Source organism: Physeter macrocephalus, chromosome 14 (assembly GCF_002837175.3).
Source record: "Physeter macrocephalus isolate SW-GA chromosome 14, ASM283717v5, whole genome shotgun sequence".
Classification (NCBI taxonomy): Eukaryota; Metazoa; Chordata; class Mammalia; order Artiodactyla; family Physeteridae; genus Physeter; species Physeter macrocephalus.
In genome coordinates this window covers 130425563-130444791 of record NC_041227.1, presented here as the reverse complement: position 1 = coordinate 130444791, position 19229 = coordinate 130425563, and the positions used below count along the sequence as shown (strand labels likewise).

Below are 19229 nucleotides of genomic sequence, written 5' to 3'. Positions count from 1 at the left end.
TTCCCAAATTCACAGCCAGCTCCCGCTGGCAAAAGTACAATGAGAAATAGTCCCATATCATTGTCAACGAAAAAGAAATTTCCTCAAAATTCCATTGCCGTTCTGTCTTGAGTTTTAAATTCTGCTTAGCTCTGGGCATTTAGGAGAGAACGAGAGAGAAAGAGAGAGAGAGGGAGGATAAATGAATCAATGACTTTATGAATATTTCCTGTCGGATTCTCTGAAATCAAGGTTAGTATTCGAGCAGTAGAGACAGAATTAAGTAAAAATGAAGCTGTGTGTCTCTACCATGAGACTAACCTGGATTTTCATGACTTCTTTTCCTCCCCAGCCTTTTAAAAAGCTGGTGACAAAACTAAAAAAAAAAAAAAAAAAAAAAAAAACCAAGTGCAGGGCAGATTCTATCAGGTGTTTTGATCGTTGGAATGTCACCTTGCCAGTAAGATACCAGCCCCACTCCAGATCGGCATGTGGTTTTCTGGCTCAGCTGAACCGTGACTTAGAAATGGAGACACGGAGGTCCGTGGACTTCTGAGTCCCTGCAAACCCACCTTCCACCCCAGCATGCTGTTGCCAGCGTATTCCTTGTTCAGCCTTCATCCCACGAGGGATATAAATTTAGAAAAGAAACCTGTAGGTAATTAACAGCCTAGCGTGTCTGTCATTCCTTTGATAAAATGTGTTGGGTGTGGTTTCTCGACAGGCAGTTGATAAAATGCACTGGTGGTGTTCCATTTCATTTGACTTTCCATTAGTTTTTTTTTTTGTTTTTTTTTTGTTTTTTTTTTTCCCAACGAGAATGTCTTAATGGCCAGCTTCTGTTTTCAATCATGGGGGCCATTTCTATGGATTTATTTATTTATTTATTTATTTTACATTTTCCAATAAGAAACATATTCTGATCCTTTAAAGGTTTGGAGTAAAGTAAGGAAGGGTGGGTGATACTCAGAAGACGAGCTTCTCTGCTGGCTTAAATTAGCAAGGGTATATGCGTCTGGGTGGGCGGGCACGTGTGCACGTGAGGGCCTTTTTGAGGTCTTCACCGAGTCCCGACTCAGGGACAGAGAACCTGCCACACGCCTTATTTCTTTAGTGTCTTCACAGCTTTAATAACGTACGCCTCGAGAAAGAGTACCTCACCTTCGTTTATCTATTTGGCTCCAACTTCATACAAGTTAAAAACGCAGAAAATGCTGGGGGCCTTTGAACATGGAATTGCACCTTGCATAACCACATAAGTCTGTGTGATTAGGTTTTATATAGGACTGAGCTGGCGAGCATGCAGCTGGAAGCAGCACGGGAGTGATTTCCAGCTCACAGCTTTGAAAAGCTGAGTCATCTGGATAAATCACCCAGCTTTTTAACTCCCAGAAGCCTCAGCAAGTGAATATGTGCAATGGCCACTCTCTTTGAGGAGTCACCAGAGAGAAGGCTGTTCTCAGAGCCCCCGTTTGCTCTCCAGAGGAGCCCCCGCAGGCAGCCTCGGCAGGCTGGGGCAGGAGGATAGAGCTCCAGGCGTGCGTTACTGTGTCGGTGCGCCTGGATTTGACCTTGAGATGCTGTCCCTGCTCTGCATCGTCTTCCTCACTTGCCTCCTGTCCAAGAAGGATCCAGAACTTTGGCCTGTGTCTCATGCGCTCTGGCCAGTTTTTAGATTTCTCAGCTTAAGGCTTTTGACTGTCGTCCGTGAGCTGTCTCCCTAAGTTCTGGTTCTTGGTTGCCTCTTGAGCCTTGCATACCATTTAAGGCCGGTTGCCTGAGAGTGGTGGGTTTCAGTGCCCCATCTGTGATACCTGTCCCGTGGGCTGCCGTAGCCCTGTGTGATGCGCCTCTTGGTCTGCCCTTTCCCAGGCTCTCCACACCCTGTGAGAATCCCATTCCTTCACTCGGAGACGTTTACACACGCAGAAGGGAACTGGCTTATACCGAAAGGCGAATCTCACCTTCATCCATCTTGAAACTGGAACCAGAGCTCTGGTCTGTTCCTCTTGAACCGTTTCTTCGATTAGAGACTCCCATTTACGTGTGGCATCTTGGTCCACGGTTGCTGCCACTGTGGTCCGGGTCACAGACCTCTACTCGCAGCTGCTGACACTGGGCACGTGGTCCTGGGCGGCAGGAGGCCAGAGGCCCGCGTACCGCAAAAAAAAAAAAAAAAAAAAAATTGGGTATGCATCATTACTGTTACTAGTTTCCTTGTCCATCCTTATTTCTGGAAAAGAAATTTCGGGTTCAGAAGGTATATAATTTATCCACTCCAAAGCACGGCAGGAGAGTAGCCATCTCCTCATAGCCTAGCCAATGTTGAACCTCGTTCATTTTTCATCGTTGTCAGTTTCATGGAAGAAAAATGCTATGTTTAGTGTTTATTAAATCGAATTCACCTTGAAAAATGCCTGTGCTCATATGTTTAACTTTCAGAACTTGACTGTGTACCAGGCACTGTTTTTTTTTTTTTTTTTGCCGTACGCGGGCCTCTCGCCGCTGCGGCCTCTCCCGTTGCGGAGCACAGGCTCCGGACGCGCAGGCTCAGCGGCCACGGCACACGGGCCCAGTCGCTCCGCGGCACGTGGGATCTTCCCGGACCGGGGCGCGAACCCACGTCCCCTGCATCGGCAGGCGGACTCTCAACCACTGCGCCACCAGGGAAGCCCCATACCCATATTTTTTGACATGAAAATTGTTCAGGGTTCGTGAGGAAATCAGGTAACAGAATATCTTCGATACAACCGTGACATTTATGAAAGAAATTTGTATTCAGTGTATAAAAGAGCATCAAAAATATCAGGGGAAAGAGATACCAAGTATTGGAGAACTAGATCATTTAAAACGTTTTCCTTTTTGTTTACTTAAACTTTCTAACTTTTCTACAATATCTTGGGCCGCTGGTGTAAGAAACATAGTTCCTGTATTATAATTGCATTTCTGTAAAACAAATACAGTGAGCTATAGCAATAAACAACAAATCCTAGATATTTATGCGTATAAAACTACCTGGAAAGACGGGCACCAAGGTGTGAGTGGTTGGCATCTCTTCGTTAATGGAATTAGTTTATTTTATTTTGTTTTCATTTTTAATATTTATACTTCCAGATTTTACTGCAATCATTATGTAACATTTTGGTGTTTGCAAAATGAAAAAAAGAGCTAAGCAGCATGTCCTTTTTGTTCTAATGGTCCTACTGATTTGGTTCCTCTGTAGATGGCCAAGGTGGAAAATTCTGTATGTGCCAGATAATTTGAGCTAATAAAGATTCTGCGAGAATCCTCCTTCCCCCTTCCCCCCGAACCCCACACGTTAGTCTGGAGATATTTATATTTTCTGCCCAATACCTTTCCCAAGTCATTCCGTGTTGCTGATATTTTGTTAGATTAATAGTTCCCAAGTGACGTGAATACGCTGATTTTATGGCGGACCTCCAGAAAGGGCTTTTTACCAATAAAAATGGCTATGATGAATTACGTTTCTTGAGATCCTGATGGTTCTATTTAGAGGTTTCTGTAGGTGCTCAGGCCTTTATGAAAGGTGCCTTCAGATTACTCTCAAATCCTTGCACTCCATGTTTCTTTCCTGCTTTGAGAACAGAGTCAGGGTTAATCTGGGGGCAGGGACTTTTGCCCTGTCTTGCGGTTTGTGAATCCCTTGGCCCCCCTGTGAACGTAAAGCATTCTCTTCTGATTCAAGTTCATCTGCCAGTCCAGGAAAATGCTTTTCCTTTTCAGAGGACCTGGATTGATTGGTTGGAAATATAATTTAGTTCCTGTATTTGTACTGGATCAGAGATCAGAAAGCCGTTTCAGACTGCACTGGCTGGCGGGCTTTATTTTAGTGGTGAAGTTCAGAAGTGCAGCAATAGACAGGAAAATCAGAGCTGCTTATACAGTCTCTTTTCTTTCTTTTCCTGAAGTGTTTTAAAGAGGAAGACTGGTTCCCCCAAACTTCTAGAGTTGGCAGTAGTACTGTGGCGTGCTGTCAATTCTTATTTGTTTCCCGATTCTTCTGTCAGTTGGAAGAGGAAAGACAGCTGGTGGGAGGGAGTGTGAGCGGAAAGGATCTTCCTCTGGGTATCGACTTTGTAGCAGACACAGCTCTATACCTCGTACGTGTATTATCTCACTCAATCCTCTTATTTTTCAGAAAAATAAAATGATGTCGTGAGAGACATGCAGATAAGCGGCAGAAGTGGGTTCAAATGCCACAGCTGCCTTCTTTGAACTGGGGGTGTTTGCACAACGCCGTGTGTAGAAATGAGCCTGTGGCTTCCGGGATCTAGGTGAATCATTCACCACCTCCAGCTTTTCAGCATCCTGTCTGTAGATCAAGGATGACATGATGATAATGAGGAAGGGGAATGAGGATGGTGATGATGCTTCTTACCACAGTGTTACCGTGGTGACTGCAAGGTTCACTGTGAGGGAAACCCTGTAGGCAGTAGATTGCTAGTTGCACTACCCCTTCTCTCCTTCCTCCTGGCCAGAGTGGCCCCCGGGGAGGGGCAGAGTGTTCGCGTCAGCTGCATATTTCTGTGCAAACTGACATGCAAAGATGCTCCCCTCGTTTCATCCCAGTGGGTGTTATGATCTGTGCATCCCCCAGTGCAAAGCACAGATACAATTGTAAGTTTACATTTTTGTCCACAAACTTCCTCATGACTCTGGTGACTCTGAAACACGTCCTGATGACAGTGGCACCGAGAACCCTTTGCCGGGTTCTGAAAGTATTTGCTTAAAACAGCGGCCGCCCGAGTGGCCCTTGGATCTGTTGGTGCAGAGAGTGTGCCCCTGACTAGCTGTTCACGCCGTAACCAGACCAGGATCAGGAGGAAAGGCACGGTTTGGTCGCAGCGCAAAGTCCTAGGCAGCAGAGGACATCGTCCTCTTCCTGAAGTGGCTTGGTTTCACTCTTCTTCTTCATTTTCCGGTGGTACCTGGAGCCTGAGCCTTAGAACAGGGGGGCGGCTTTATCGGGCACTCCTCAGTGCTTGTGTTATTATCTTTCAGTTGTTCTACGTTGGTCTCATATACTATATGTCTGAAACTCTATGAGTCTTCTGAAGTCTTTTCTAGAGAAGTGGTTTGGGATGGGGAGAGGGGTGAGGGCTGGGTATTCAGGGAGGAAGGGGGGAAGCAGGTGGGCATGGAATCAGATGGGCAACGTTGTTTGCACTCATCTCTGGTCGCTTTTTTTTTTTTTTTAAGATTTTTGGATGTAGACCGTATTTTAAAGTCTTTATTGAATTTATTACAATATTGCTTCTGTTTTATGTTTTGGTTTTGTGGCCGGGAGGCGTGTGGGATCTTAGCTCCCCGACCAGGGATTGAATCCGCACCCCCTACACTAGAAGGGGAAGTCTTTACCACTGGACCGCCAGGGAAGTCCCTCCTTGGTCACTTTTAAAACCACCTTTACTGCACATAGATGCCCAGAGTGGGTGGCAGGTGTGTAAGGAAAGGATGGAGGGAAGTAAACGCTCACTTATTACGCTATTGATCTGGTGCCAGGCACAGTGATAGATGCTTCCCTTTGCTTTACATCATCTACTTTTTCACTATCACATGTAAGTGGGATATTTTATCTATTTTTACTGGAAATAGGTTCAGAGACAAAATGATATGCCCGAACTCCAGCTATATCAAAGGCAGAGCCCTGATTAGTATCTTTGTCTCTCAGTCCAAAGCTCAGGTTAGAACAAATGAAAACAAGTAAAATTCGTAGAGCGATGTACAGCTTCTTCAAGGGCTACGGGCACACCAACCCCAAAGATATTCACAAAACATGACTTAAAAAACAGCACATAAAACAAGTGAATTTGTAAAGTTATTTGAAAATAACTAGGGGAATGGACAGCTTGTATTACGATAGGTGGTCTCTTAAATTTTTACTTTTGTAAGTTCTTTTTTTTTAAAAAATTATTTATTTTGGCCGTGCTGCGTCTTAGTCTTGGGCCTCCTGTATTGGCAGCACGGCGTCTTACCCACTGGGCCACCAGGGAAGTCCCTTACTTTTGTAAGTTCTTTGAACCATGTAGGGTAACTTGAAATAATGTTTGAGTGCTGCCATGTTTCGTGGACTGTCTTTGATCACTTCATAAGAGATATTTGAAAACGAATCATTTGTATGCAAATTGTCGCCGCTGGGTTCTGGAGAATTGCTATATTTTCTTAGGTAGATTAAGCTCCAGGAAATCATTCTAATAGAATTCACTTTCTTCAAAAATTCTTTCTTCTTAGATAACAGAAAAGTTAATGTAAGCCCAGCCTGTCTCAGTCAAATTATCACAAATTCCAAACAAGCCGGGTCTGAATTAATAAGATTTCATTGCAGTGCAGGATGGGTATATTTACACGAAGTGGAGGCAGCATGAAGGAGCAAATCAGAATCAGATGCAATTAGGATGGGAAATACCCTACGTTAAAAAATCCTTTGATTTTTCATGGATAAAATGGAAATTCTGTCTCGTGACATTTGATACTCTGTCCTAATCTAAACAGGCTGCTAGTCTCTAAAAAAAGAGTAAGGATACATCAAGGTGATTTGAGTGTCTGCATTAAATTTCAGCTTCAGCGCAGGCTTTGGAATCACACCGACGGAGGGGCCAGTCCGGGCTTTGCAAATTATGTACGGAGTTGGGTCAGTTGCTTTAAGAAGCTCTTTAAGACTCTGTTTAACCCTTTTTAAATTAGGGGAATATTGGAGAAATAGAGCAAACACATGTAGAGTAGGTTCACTTTCTGGGATAAAGTAGTACACAGAAAGGTAGTTATTGTTACTATATTTTTATTAGTGTTTTCCAAGTAGGCTTTTTATTTTTTTTTTTGGTTTTGTTTCATTGTGGTTAAGAACGCATGTGATCTACCCACTTGCCAAAATTTTTTTAAGTGTAGAATAGAGCATTATTAGCTCTAGGTGCGACGTTGTGCCGGTGATCTCTAGAACTTACTCATCTTGCATAATTGAAACGTTATGTCTGTTGGTGAGCAGCCCCGCGTTTCCCCCCCTGCCCCGTTATCCAAGTAATTAAAAAATGCAACGTGATGAAGACTTAGCTCCATGGAACAATTTAAAATAATGATATGTTCTCATTCCCTGGATACTTCGGGAAGGATGATAACCAAATTCTGTTATTTTCTTCTTAAAATAACCCAGGTAGGGGCAGGTGTGAAAAGATGGGAAGAGATGGATTTGGTTGGTCCGTGGAAGGGCAGACGCACGCTGAGGCAATGAGGGAATGCCAGTTCCATCACTGTTACTCTTGGTAACAGTGATGGAATTGACGTGACTGAGACAAAGAGAAATCCTGAAAAGCGTCATGGTTCAGTTACATCTGCTCTAATGCTGGAAAGAAGGGCCTTGCTGACATAAAAAGACACATCCACAGTACATTTTGGTTGTAGTACCCAAAACTGGACAAGGCCCTGGGCCAGTCAGTCACCAAAACTGATTCTCCTCTTGCCAAAGTGGAACATCTTCCATGGGTTCTTGTTTGGTGCTTAATGGGGACAGTAAGTAAGTGGAGCTTTCTGCAAACCCGTCAGCAGCACTGGGTGCAATTTTCACTTCCCCACAAGCACTTTAGACCTTCCTTCCTGATGATCGTTTAACGCAGTAATACTACCGCGTTAATAGGATATCCTTTTCTTTCATCTCCTACCTCGTTTGAAAAGAAGTAATTTTGTACCAAAACAAAACAGAAAAACCACCAACAACCCATCATAATTTTCCAGGTTCAGTCAAATACCAAAGTACAGTAGTAAATAGATACAATATTTCTCACTGGCATCTTCAGAAACGTTGTGAAACATTTTCTTGGTTGTACTCTATTATGGCTTGCAAAGGAGATTGGGTGGAAGAGCCAGGGAGAGAAATGCCCGACGCATATGAAGGGATATTATTCAGAAGGGTACAGGCTACCTGTAGTTTATCATATTTCTTCCCGGTTGAGTTTCATGCCTCTGGCTGTTCCCTCTATCGTGAAGTATTCCATTTCTGAAAGTAGAAAGCAAAGGAGGGAATATCTAAGCTATAAAATGTCCAGTTGCTTTCCAAACTTCTTACAATTTCCAACCACATCCAGAAGGTTGTCTGAAAAGACAATCAGCGTTTGCACTAACCAAATACATACACAATTATTTACTTTTAAAAAATTTTCTTGGGGAATGTATCATCAAAGGAATGTTCAGGGTTATTCTGAGGCTATTTGCCTCCAATCTTTTAAAAACTAGTTTTGTAGCTACAACATATTTGTCTTTTTTTTTTTCCTTTAAAAATTTTGTAAATCAAATAAGCCACAATTCAATTCATTTAGAAAAAAATACCAAGAGCTGGATATATTTTTTTCCATTTTCTGGGAATAAGATGCTGGTGACTTCGCAAAGAGCAGCTTAAGGAGAAATAATCAAAACCTTACTTTTTCCCTCTGAAACTAGATGGGAGGAGGGTAAAACCTTGATGAGATATATTTCACTGAGATGTATCAATAATAGGTCTTTTGAAGGTTTGCTTGTTCATCTAGTCACTTTCATTTCCTAAGACATGAAGGATAAAGTTGGAGTTCTGCTTGCATCTTTCAGAACTTGGATTTCATAAAGAGATAGTAAAACGTTGTCTTTTGGACCTCAGAATATTCAAAGGATTTTAAAGACGTCATGGCTAACAGATTGCCAGTCGATCAATATTTTTTGGTGAGCCGAGTATAAATTTCAGTTGCATGAAATATTTCTAATTCTAAGAATAGTTATAAATGAAAGGGCCGGTGGTCTATGTTTGGATTAAACACGTATTTCTGGTCTTCCATTTTATCTCCTCTGTTGCATTGTTAGCTGTACTTTATTTGCTTTAAAATTTCGTAGTTCCTTTTTTTCTTTTCCTTTTCCCTCTTCTTTCTTTTTTTCTTTCTCTTTGTCTTTTTTTCTCTCTCTTCTTCCCTTCTTTCCTCCCTCCCTCCCTCTCTCTCTCTCTTTCTTTCTTTTCTTTTTTTTTTTCATGTTTGGTGTCAGAACCTCAATGTGCATAATTAATTAATCCTGACCTCTTATGAATTATTACCACTTCACTGTATATTGCCATTTACCTCACTTCTGTGCGTTGAACTACTCTCGTCATTAATTTACTTCTTATTTACTTAATGATTTTACTTTATTTACTGTGGTGTAAATCCCACAGTGGTATGCTACTATTTTTGCTTTATAACAGTCAATTTTCTTTTAAAGAAATGAAGAAAAAAATAAAATATCTTTTTAATATTTGTCCACATACTTACTATTGCCAGTGCCCGATTTTCCACAGGTATCATCCTCCTTGAGCCTGAAGAAACTTCTTTAAGTGTTTTTGTAGTTAGGTTGACTGGTGAGACGTTTTCACAGGTTTTGTTTATGTGAGGATGACAGAGGTGTTTGTTTGTTTGTTTGTTTGTTTTCTACTCTTTTATTCTCCAGCATTTTAAAATTGCCGTATCATTAATCTTCTGCCCAGCTTTGTATCTGATGAGAAGCACTGTCGTCATTTTGTCAGTATTACCCTATATGTTTTGCATAGATTTTCTCCCAGTCTGTGCCGTGTCTGTTCGTTTTCTTAACAATGTCTTTCAAACAGCTGACCTAAAACATTTTTAATGATGTCCCTTTACCAATTTGTTCTATTATACATCATGCTTTTGGTGTTGTATCTAAGAAATCTTCGCATAACCTAAGGTCTCAAAGACTGTTTTTTCCTCCTGTTTTCTTCCAGAAGCTGTATAGTTCTGTGTTTCACATTTAGGTCTAATGATTCATTTTGTGTTGAGCTCCGCAGTGTTTTAAAACAAAGATGTCTGTGAGGTTGCTGAGTCAAGCTAATGTTTTTCCCACTGTTCTGAGCTACCTGGGTGCGTGGCGTGAAAGCCCCTGCAATGAACATCACTCTCTACCTAGAACCTGTGATGTTCTTGGAAAAATTTCTCCCAGATTGCAGTTATAGCCAATATATGTGTCTGATTGGAAGATGTGTGCTCTCATGTTCTCTCATTGAGCTCAAAGGTTACAGAGATCTGAGTGAGCTGATTTTCATCATTTCACTCCAAGAATAACCTCACTCATTACCTGGTGACGTTAGAATTTGAATACCCAGCAGAATTTAATGGAGGGGGTGGCTTGGTTTTCTGTAAGAATTAAGGTATTTTGCCTCTTCTCTTTGCTTTCAAGACGGTAAGAGAAGACTTAAAAATGAAATGTCGGATAATTAAAAGTTTAACATGCATCCAGAAACCTCGAAAGAAAAATAGGTGTGTCCTTACAATTTCATAATTTGCATTCCTCTATGCTGAACCCAGCTAGTTCCCCAAGACGGGCCTGCCTGAACATCTTGAAGGTCAAAATAACCTAATCCAAGAGACACAGCTGAATTTTATATGAGCTCATTTTACCAAATGTGAAATCTGCTATCTCTTATGTAAAAATATGGAAATGCTAAAACAGGCCTCTCTGATGGTGACTTCAAGGCTGGAAAAAACAAGGGGGGCTAGGGTGGGGAGGTGAGATTAGGCAGTTGCCGGCTCTAGCAGGCTGCACGCCTTCCAGAACTTGCCAGGATTCGAGACCATATGCAAGTCAGATGATGGAAGGAAAGTCAAGGGGGACTGTGATGTGTTACTAAAATAGCTGCTCAGCAAGAAACATTATTTCACTACATATTCTCACTCACACATGTATTCATTCATATTCATTCAATATTCGCTGAGTACTTAGGTTCATGTTAGCCCTTGAAAAAGATAACCATGTACTATCTCTGTTTTCAAGGCGCTTTACAGACTCATCTGAACATTGAAACTACATCCAAAAAAAAGAAAAAGAAAGGAAGGAAAGAAGGAAGGGGGGAGGGAGGGAGGAAGGAAGGAAGGCAGGCAGGGAAAGAAAGAAGCAAGTGGAATTCAAAAGTTGGGAATACAATATATGGCCTCTCAAATGAGTCAAAGATTTTCTGAGTGAGAGAGTTCAAGTGGATATTAATGGAGAAGTGCGTATTTGAAGGGAAGCCGAATGAGTGAATAAATGAATAATCTATCCAGAGCTGGTAGGATAATGTGTTCAAAGCCTCGAGGAGAGAGAGAGTGAAAATATACAGGGAGGAGAGCCCAGAGAGTGTATGGGGAACCCTGAACTATTCACATTTTGTTTTATCTGAGATTAAGAAGAAAACCGACAAAGAAGATGAAAAAAAATCTGAAAATGTCTGTCTATTCTGTTTATAATGTTCTGTGCTGCCTAATGGAATGTAAATGGGCTAGCTCGTTTTCAAGCACTGATATTTTCTAAATATCCAGAAAGACTGTTTAATGGTGTGAGTGGCTTCATAAACACGGATTGGCCACGATGCAAAAATCAAAGTTTCATCAAAGGTCAACCAATTTGCATTAGAGAACACTTTGCATTGGACCTAGAGTATTTAATTGGCAGCTCAGTTGGAATTAACCCTGTGACGGTTAATTCTATGTGTCAACTTCACTGGGCCACAGAGTGCTCAGATATTTGGTCCAGTGTTATTTGGGGTGTTTTCTGGGAGGGTTTGTTTTTTTGGGGATGAGATTTACGTTTACATTTGTGGATGAAGTGAAGCAGATTGCCCTCCTGATGTGGGGGTGGGGGTGGGCCTCATCCAATCAGGTGAAAGCCTGAATAGAACAGCAGTCTGACCTTCCTCCAAGTGAGATAGAATTCTCTGCCTGGAGGCTTTCAAACCGTAGCTCTCCCTGCCTGAAGACCTTAGCACTGGGACGTCAGCTCTTCCTGGGTCTATCCTGGCTGACCTGGGAATCAGCTCTGCAGATTTTGGACTTGCCAGCCTACATAATTGTGTGAGCCAATTCCTCGTCATTTCTTGTAGTATATCTCTTTACGTGTACAACACACATACATAGGATACGTATATCCTATATACGTATGTTGGAATATATATTGTTAATTGGGCTTAGAGTACTTAGAGCATGTGTACGGGATGTGTATTGATGTGTATAAAGCACAATCCTATACACATATAGGAATATATATATATATATATATATATATATATATACACACACACACACACACACACACACACACATATACATTATACGTATACCCTACCCATAGGGTATTCTGTCGTTCTGGAGAATCCTGACTAATACAAACTCTATAGGATTCCTGGTTAACCTATAGAAGCAAAAGTAGAATCTCCGTGAGTCGCTTGGTATGAAGAATAGTGTTTAAGAATCCCTGCCATTCTTGCAATCCAGGTCGGAGCTCAGAACCCTACTCCCACTAGCCATGACCATTTCTTAGCATCAGACACAATGACCTGCCAGAGCAGCTGCTGGCTTTCCCGGGGCCGAGGAATGAGCCTGGTCCACTCGCTCCCCCAGACCGTCTCCATCCCGAGGCCACATCGTTGGCTGTTAAAACGTTCACTGCCCTTGCGCTGGCAGTGATTTTGTTTCCCTAAATAGGACCTAGAGTCATAAATACCTGCATGTAGCTCAGCTCTTAAAAATAGCCAAGTAGCATCCTGCAAACAGTACATACTTCCTGTTGAAGCATATGGTGAAACCTGCAGTGCACCAAGCCAAGGTGGGGAGAGCCACAGCGGATCCTGGAACCCCGCCACTCATGCCAGAGGAGCTGGCAAAGGAATGAGCATAAAATGCAGTCTAGACCTGGTCAAGCCTTTAACTCCTCCAGGAAACCGAGCTTGAAGGGAGGAATTTGGGCTTTTATTTTTCCCTAGTGGGAAAATACTTAGGGCTAATTCATACGGTACCGGATGATTATGTGTAAAAAAATCATGTTTTTATTTTCCTTCTTTGAACTCCTAGCATTGCTTTTCTCTTTGGAACCCCCGATTCAGCTTTCCTTTTCTAAGCACATTCATTCAGCAAGCAGTGAGCATCGCCTGTGTGCCTCTGCTGTGGAAGGTCCCCTCTCATCTCCTCTGAGCGCCTGTTGATCTGCGTCTCCTTTGCCATCTCCTCCTGCTGCTGGGCCAAACTACATCCTTCCGGTCACGTGACTATGATCTTACTCATCTCCTTTTCTTTTCTCTGACTTGATGATTGGTCCCCTTTTCCCCCTCTGGGCCAAAGGAGCTTGAACTAACGTGGCAACTATTTCCTTTGCATAATGATGGGTTGGGGAGGAAGAGGTGGGTTAACTTCCCTGGCAGTCAGCAATTGGAAGAAGTTACCTCCACCAATGTCAGTTGGCCCTTCCCCTCAATCTGGATATTTTTTTAAGTATATGGCAACAGGGAAAGGTCTGTGCCTTTCCTAACTTTTTTTTTTTTTTTTTCAAGTAAATAAGTTAAGAAGGATTCTTAATGAATTCCTCAGATTTTTCTCCATTTGTCTTGCAGATTTGATGGAGAACACCTGCTTTTCTTGGTCATCTGCTAGAGAAAAATCTGTTTCCTCTTGCCGTTGGATTTGCAGCTCATCAGAAGGTAGGAAGAGGAAATAATGTAATTTATTTAAGCGCTCATCTGGCAGGCGTGGCTCAAGACATCATGAATGATACGTTTTTCATGAATAAAATACATTTTCATGCACTCATTGAATCCCAGAAGCTGAACAACTCAGACGATGTTAGATACAGAAAAGCATTTCTAAATTAACCAGTGGTCCACACTTTTGCCAAAGTCTGGCAGTAGAGTCATGTTAGGACAGGGGTTGGCAAACTTTTGCTGTAAAGGGCCAGACAGTAAATATTTTCTGCTTTGGTTGGCCACACAGGCTCTGTTGCAAATACTCGATTCTGCAGTCATGAAAGCAGACATAGATGAGGCACAGGGGTGGCTGTGTGCTAATAAAACTTTATTTGCATAAACAGGTGGCTGGTCTGTTTTGACCCAATGCCTCCTGTTTTAGGGCAGTAGGTTTAAAGCAATAAAATAAAAGCCATAGATAACGTATAGAAACATAATTGTCAAAGGAAGCAAAATAGAAACAACGTATATTAGAGAAACCTAGAATGAATACTAAAAAGGCAGATTCGGGGCCCCATCGCAGACCTACAGTTTCTGAATCACTGGCAGGTAGGACCTGGAAGGCTGCATATTAGTCTACATCCCAGAAGATTGTTTTCCATAAACCTGACGACTGATACCTCACTAGAGCCATAGATGTGTAAGTTAGCTCACCCAGGAAGTAGCCAACTTAGGAGGATGCAGATCAAACTGTAGTTAGGGTGGCACTTTCATCCTTTCTGTGTTGTGTTCTCTTTTCATTCCAGGCACAGTACATTCACTGGTTTAAGAGAGTAGGATTTTGAATCCAGTAAACATGGCTTCAGAGGCAGGAAATGCCACCTACTAATTGGGAGACTTTGGACTCGCTGTTTTCTTTCGACTTCTTTGTTGGTGAAGTTGAGGTTACACCTCTGATACTGGGCCAAAGTGAGGTACAAACGCAATAAGGACTGTAAAGTGCTTAGCAGCCTTCCTGGATACTAGCAGTCACGTCGAATAGACGTGTTGATGTAGTTGTTACCTACTTTTGATTCTGTGGCTAACGGAAGCCCATGCTGTTCAGGATGCTAGCAAAACTCTGCATTCATGCTGGTGAGGGGCGCCCCAAGTTCCAGCCTCTGGCCCACAGAGCACCTCGGTGCAACCGGGACCAGCAGCCTTCTCCTTCGTGCTCCAACAGCAGGTCACTTGATTTCAACCCAGATCGTAGAAAGAGGCAAAGATGAGTAGTTTCAGGGCCTCTGAGGACTGGTCTGTTTACCCCTTTTAGAACGAAATCCTTTACTTCTAAGAGAATATGGATAGAGTGAATCTTAAGAGTAATAATGACATTGGCCCAATGTTATGTGACAGATGTATCCTGCCTTCATCCTTAAGGCACCACGAAGTGGTAAAGACCACTTATGCTGCATCACTAGGGGGAAAGGGAAAGTCAGAGAATTTATGGGTTTTCTCAGCGTGTGCAGTGGGTAATATCAGAGCAGAGGTTTGCACACAGAACCGCCTGTCTCAGACCCTCTCTCCGCCATCATTTTCAGCACTTGCTGTCCGTAATAACCAACCCTGGAAGTTTGAAAACAATGCGACTGCTCCCTCCATCCCCCAGGATTCTGACTCAGTTGGTCTGGGGTGGGACTTGGCATTTGCATTTTTCAAGCCTCCTCTTGTGTGTCAGGGTTGAACCTACTGCTCTTTGTACTAGTTTGTTATTTAAATCTGCTTGTTTTCTTCTTGTAAGTGACCCCCTTTCCTTTTATGTGTCAATGTTATTAGCTACAATTATCTCTAAACATCTCTAATGCGAAGTTGAGAGCTAGCCAAATACTAGGATATTTAAAAGCCTTGTCTTGACGTCAAGCGTGGAAGATCAGATACACTAACTTTGTGGTTTTGCTAGTAAGCGTTCCCGGTGTTCGTCCAGCTCCAAAAAAATCATTGTATTCGTTTCTTTGGCATCTAAAACCAGTCCATTCCACAAACCACGTTTGCTTCCGATCAAAGGCAGTTTTAGGTCACTGACTGAGTGGACCTGGTCTGGGTAGTCGTGCCCAGTCTGGTGGTGTCATCCGCTCTAAAGAAGGCAAACAAAATTAAGCCGTGTTAGGTGAGTTGATATCACTGAACTAATTAGGGACCTGGCTCTGGTAAACTTCGATTTTTCTATGCTCCTTGAGCCCGCAGACTCTCAGAGGGCATGGGCTGTAGAAGGGCAGCCCGAGGAGCTGAGGGCGGGTGAATGGATGGGTACCCTTCTGTGAAGTACTGATGCCAGGTGCTAAGACCACCCGCGGAAAGGGCCGTGGGAGAAATGGTACGGGACTTGGGTCTAAATCTAGCTGGATTCGATTTTCCTTTGGTGCGACCTGTGGCATGTTGTCTACCTGCTGGAGGCTTTTAAAACAATCTTAACCTGGAGAAAATAATACCTGCCTTTCAAGGTTGTGAATCTGAGTTGTGAAGACCACGAAGAAGCACATGACGAGGATCCAGTAAGGAAGGTTACTTTTGATTATGCCCATCAGGCTCTTTTTATTGTGTGAGCTGTGTATGCGATACATAATTATTTACTGCCTTAGCAGTTGTGTTGAAAGAACTGATCTTTATTCCTTGAATTCCCTTGGCATCAGCAATTCTGTTTTTGTCAACTAGGGAATGCAAGTTTTGAGTAGTTCAAGAGGTGAACTGATGATATTTCGAGCAAATACCTCAGTCTGTCACATCTTGGATAGGTTTAGTTCAGAATTGGGGTTGATCGTATTCTATTTTAAAATGGGATTACTGTATTTTTCACAACGTTGACATTTCTAGTTTCTTGTGCAGTCTTTTCCAGGTTTGTGGGGAAAGTATATCTTCCTTGTATTTTGGTAGGCTTTTAAACCTATCATTTATTTATCATTAAGTGGAACAGAAAATGCAGCTAATGTTAATAGCAGTTTCATGTGGTTTTGAAGAGTACCGGGAAACCCAGTGGTGGTGCGTACACCCTGTATTGATGATTGAGAGTCCTTACTTTATACGAGCAGTTATGTGTGTGGAGTAACGTACTGTAGCTCCTCATTAGGGATGAAGCGGGACCAAGCAAGGTGATTTGGGATCCGCGGAAGGGTGTGGGTTTGAGTCTATTTAAAGCAGTCGTACTGCTTTATCCTGAGCGGACCTGGAGGGCCACGGAGCTTCACGGGTTGTGGTCGCTTGCGTGTGAGGCGCCCGGAGCTCTAGGTAAGAGGTTCTCCACCGGGACACGGTTGGCATCCGGGGTTGAGCCGTGGGGCTCTGCGTCAGTGGTGTTAGGCGAGGACCCTGCCGTGCACCGCACGGTACTGAACGGCAGCCCTGGTCTCTCCCCACGCGATGCCAGGAGCACCCCTTCCCAGCTGTCTCCAGACGTGGCTGCAGGGTTCCTGGGAGGCAAAACTGCCCCCCCACCCCCGAGAACCACTGTGCAATGGAGGTGCTTCTCCGTCGCTGGAGAAGATGCTCTTATCTGTTTTCATGACTGTTTGGGCCTGGGGCAAGGTAGGCCTTTTCCTGAATAAGTTCATAACCAGATGGGAGGGTTCAAGGACTGCTGGGTAGTTTTACGTGGATTTCAGAGGCTCTGTTAAGAGGGGGAGATCGGGTTCAGGGTTAGAATCAGAAGTGAGAGAGGAACTGAGTTTTGGAAGCGCTCAGGGTTCTGGGGTGGGAGCAGTGTGTATCAACGAGAGGCAGCAGTTCTGGGAGGGGGTCCTCGTCCGTGGTCTCAGTGGCCCTAAGACTTCTCTGCTTCCTGGCCCACCTGCATTCCTGTCGTGACTGAGTGGAGAAGCTGACACTGGGCATTTTGCTGAAGTCGCCAGGATGCACCCGCCAGGAAGGCACGGGCTACACCTGTCTTGCTCTCCGTTGCACATGAGTGGCTGGAAGAGGGCCCATCGTGAAGTAGCGTTCAATAAATTTTTTTTTTTTAAGAAATGAATAGACATACACATAAATTACAGGGGAGACAAGTACGTCAAAGGATCTGGGAAAAGCTCTTGTTTTGCTACCAATGTGTGAAGCAAGTCACTTCATCTTCCTGAATATCCTGAGCTGAGAAATGGATAATCGTGTTAGGTGATCTTGGAGGATTCTTCCAGCTGTGAAATTTCAGGGTTTTTGGCAAGGTCACAGACAGTGTTATATGATTGTTGCTATTAAAGTTCTTTGGAGCTTGAGCTGTGACTGCTTGTGTGTCGGGCAACCTGGCCACACAAGTCAGGGTCTGTTCCACCAAAGGTGATCAGAAAACTTCGGGGCAGAGTTACCCAAAAGAACACCTGCTACAGGTGGAGTTAAAATGGGGAGCAGACAAAGGCAAGCTGCAAGACTACATGATCTTTTCGTTCTTTTTTTTTTTAATATAAATTTATTTATTTATTTTTGGCTGCTTTGGGTCTTCGTTCCTGCGCACGGGCTTTCTCTAGTTGTAGTGAGCGGGGGCTCCTCTTCTTGCGGAGCACGGGCTCTAGGCACTCGGGCTTCAGTAGTTGTGGTTCACGGGCTCTAGAGCACAGGCTCAGTAGTTGTGGCACGCGGGCTCAGTAGTTGTGGCTCGCGGGCTTAGTTGCTCCTTGGCATATGGGATCTTTCCGGACCAGGGCTGCATCGGCAGGCGGGCTCTCCACCACTGCGCCACCAGGGAAGCCCGGCAGGCAGATTCTTAACCACTGCGCCACCAGGGCAGTCCCAGTCTTGGGACCACAAAAGGTGTTGGGCGAACTGAGGTCATGATTTGTCACAAACTCATCAGAGAGCTGAGGTTTCAGAGCAATGAGCTAGCCCAAAATCTAAGGAGAGATGGACATCTGAAGAGAGAGAAGTGGTTCTGGCACTTGCTTACCTGGGGCAAATATAACCAGAGACCCAGGTAAAAGAATTCAGCTAGAATTGTTTGTGCATTGGGAGGGGGCAGGTAGGGGCTGGAGAGTGTGTGGAGGCCTTGGGGGCTGCCAATATGGGAATAGTTTACACCTACTGGCAGGCTCTGGACTTCCCTGGATGCTCAAAAAAGGATGGGTGAGGGTCCTGAGAAAGCATCCCTAACTGTGCAGGGCTGTGGAGGGTGGGACGGTAGTGGTCACTGTAGGAGAAGCATGAGCCCCCATTTCACCTACACAGTAAGAGCCTTACAGCCTGGGAGGCAGGATGGGTAAGGAGCTTTCTAGATGTTAGGTCACTGGTTAAAGCTCATGACAGCTGGGGGACAGGAACAACAACGGCAAATATCCTCTAAGCCTGCGAGAGGGACAGGAATATAAATTGGGAACAAGAGCTGGGGATGGGGCAGGAGCACAGCAGGCCAGATCCCCAAGGCCTAGGAACATGGTGCTTGTCTAAGCCTGAGGTTTATCCAGAATAACAGGGATGTTGCTTCCCACCCCAAACAGTCAAATCAGCATCGAATAACAAATACAGTGGAAAACTGCAGGAGAAAGACCCCCCTGACACACAGTGCAAAGAGGAGACTTAAAGCTGGGAGTGGAACAGAAGTTGAGGATGAGGAAAACCCTCTGGCAGACCAGTCACCACCCTAAACACTAGAGGAAGCTGAAGCTTGTGGTACACTCAGGGTAACCATGGCAACTACAAACCCCAAACCCAGTTCGACTGACTCTTGCCCTAGACTGATTCCAACCCCAGACTAAAGACTCAGCAGAAGGAAACACGAGCCCATTTCCATGCATAAAAATCTATTTACCTCAGTCTTTGCTGCCCTACACAAAATGTGTGGCTTTCA

The 19229-nt window shown here is 43.8% G+C and overlaps 1 protein-coding gene across 2 annotated transcripts in view; it reads left to right on the top strand.

Moving 5' to 3' along the window:
• KCNJ16 (potassium inwardly rectifying channel subfamily J member 16) overlaps positions 1 to 19229 on the top strand; it is a 316412-nt gene that overhangs the window by 112271 nt on the left and 184912 nt on the right. For both annotated transcript variants that reach the window (XR_008619399.1, XM_028499730.2), the window contains exon 3: positions 13361 to 13447. The gene's annotated coding sequence lies outside the window, so the exon portion shown is untranslated. The remainder of the gene's footprint in view (positions 1 to 13360; positions 13448 to 19229) is intronic.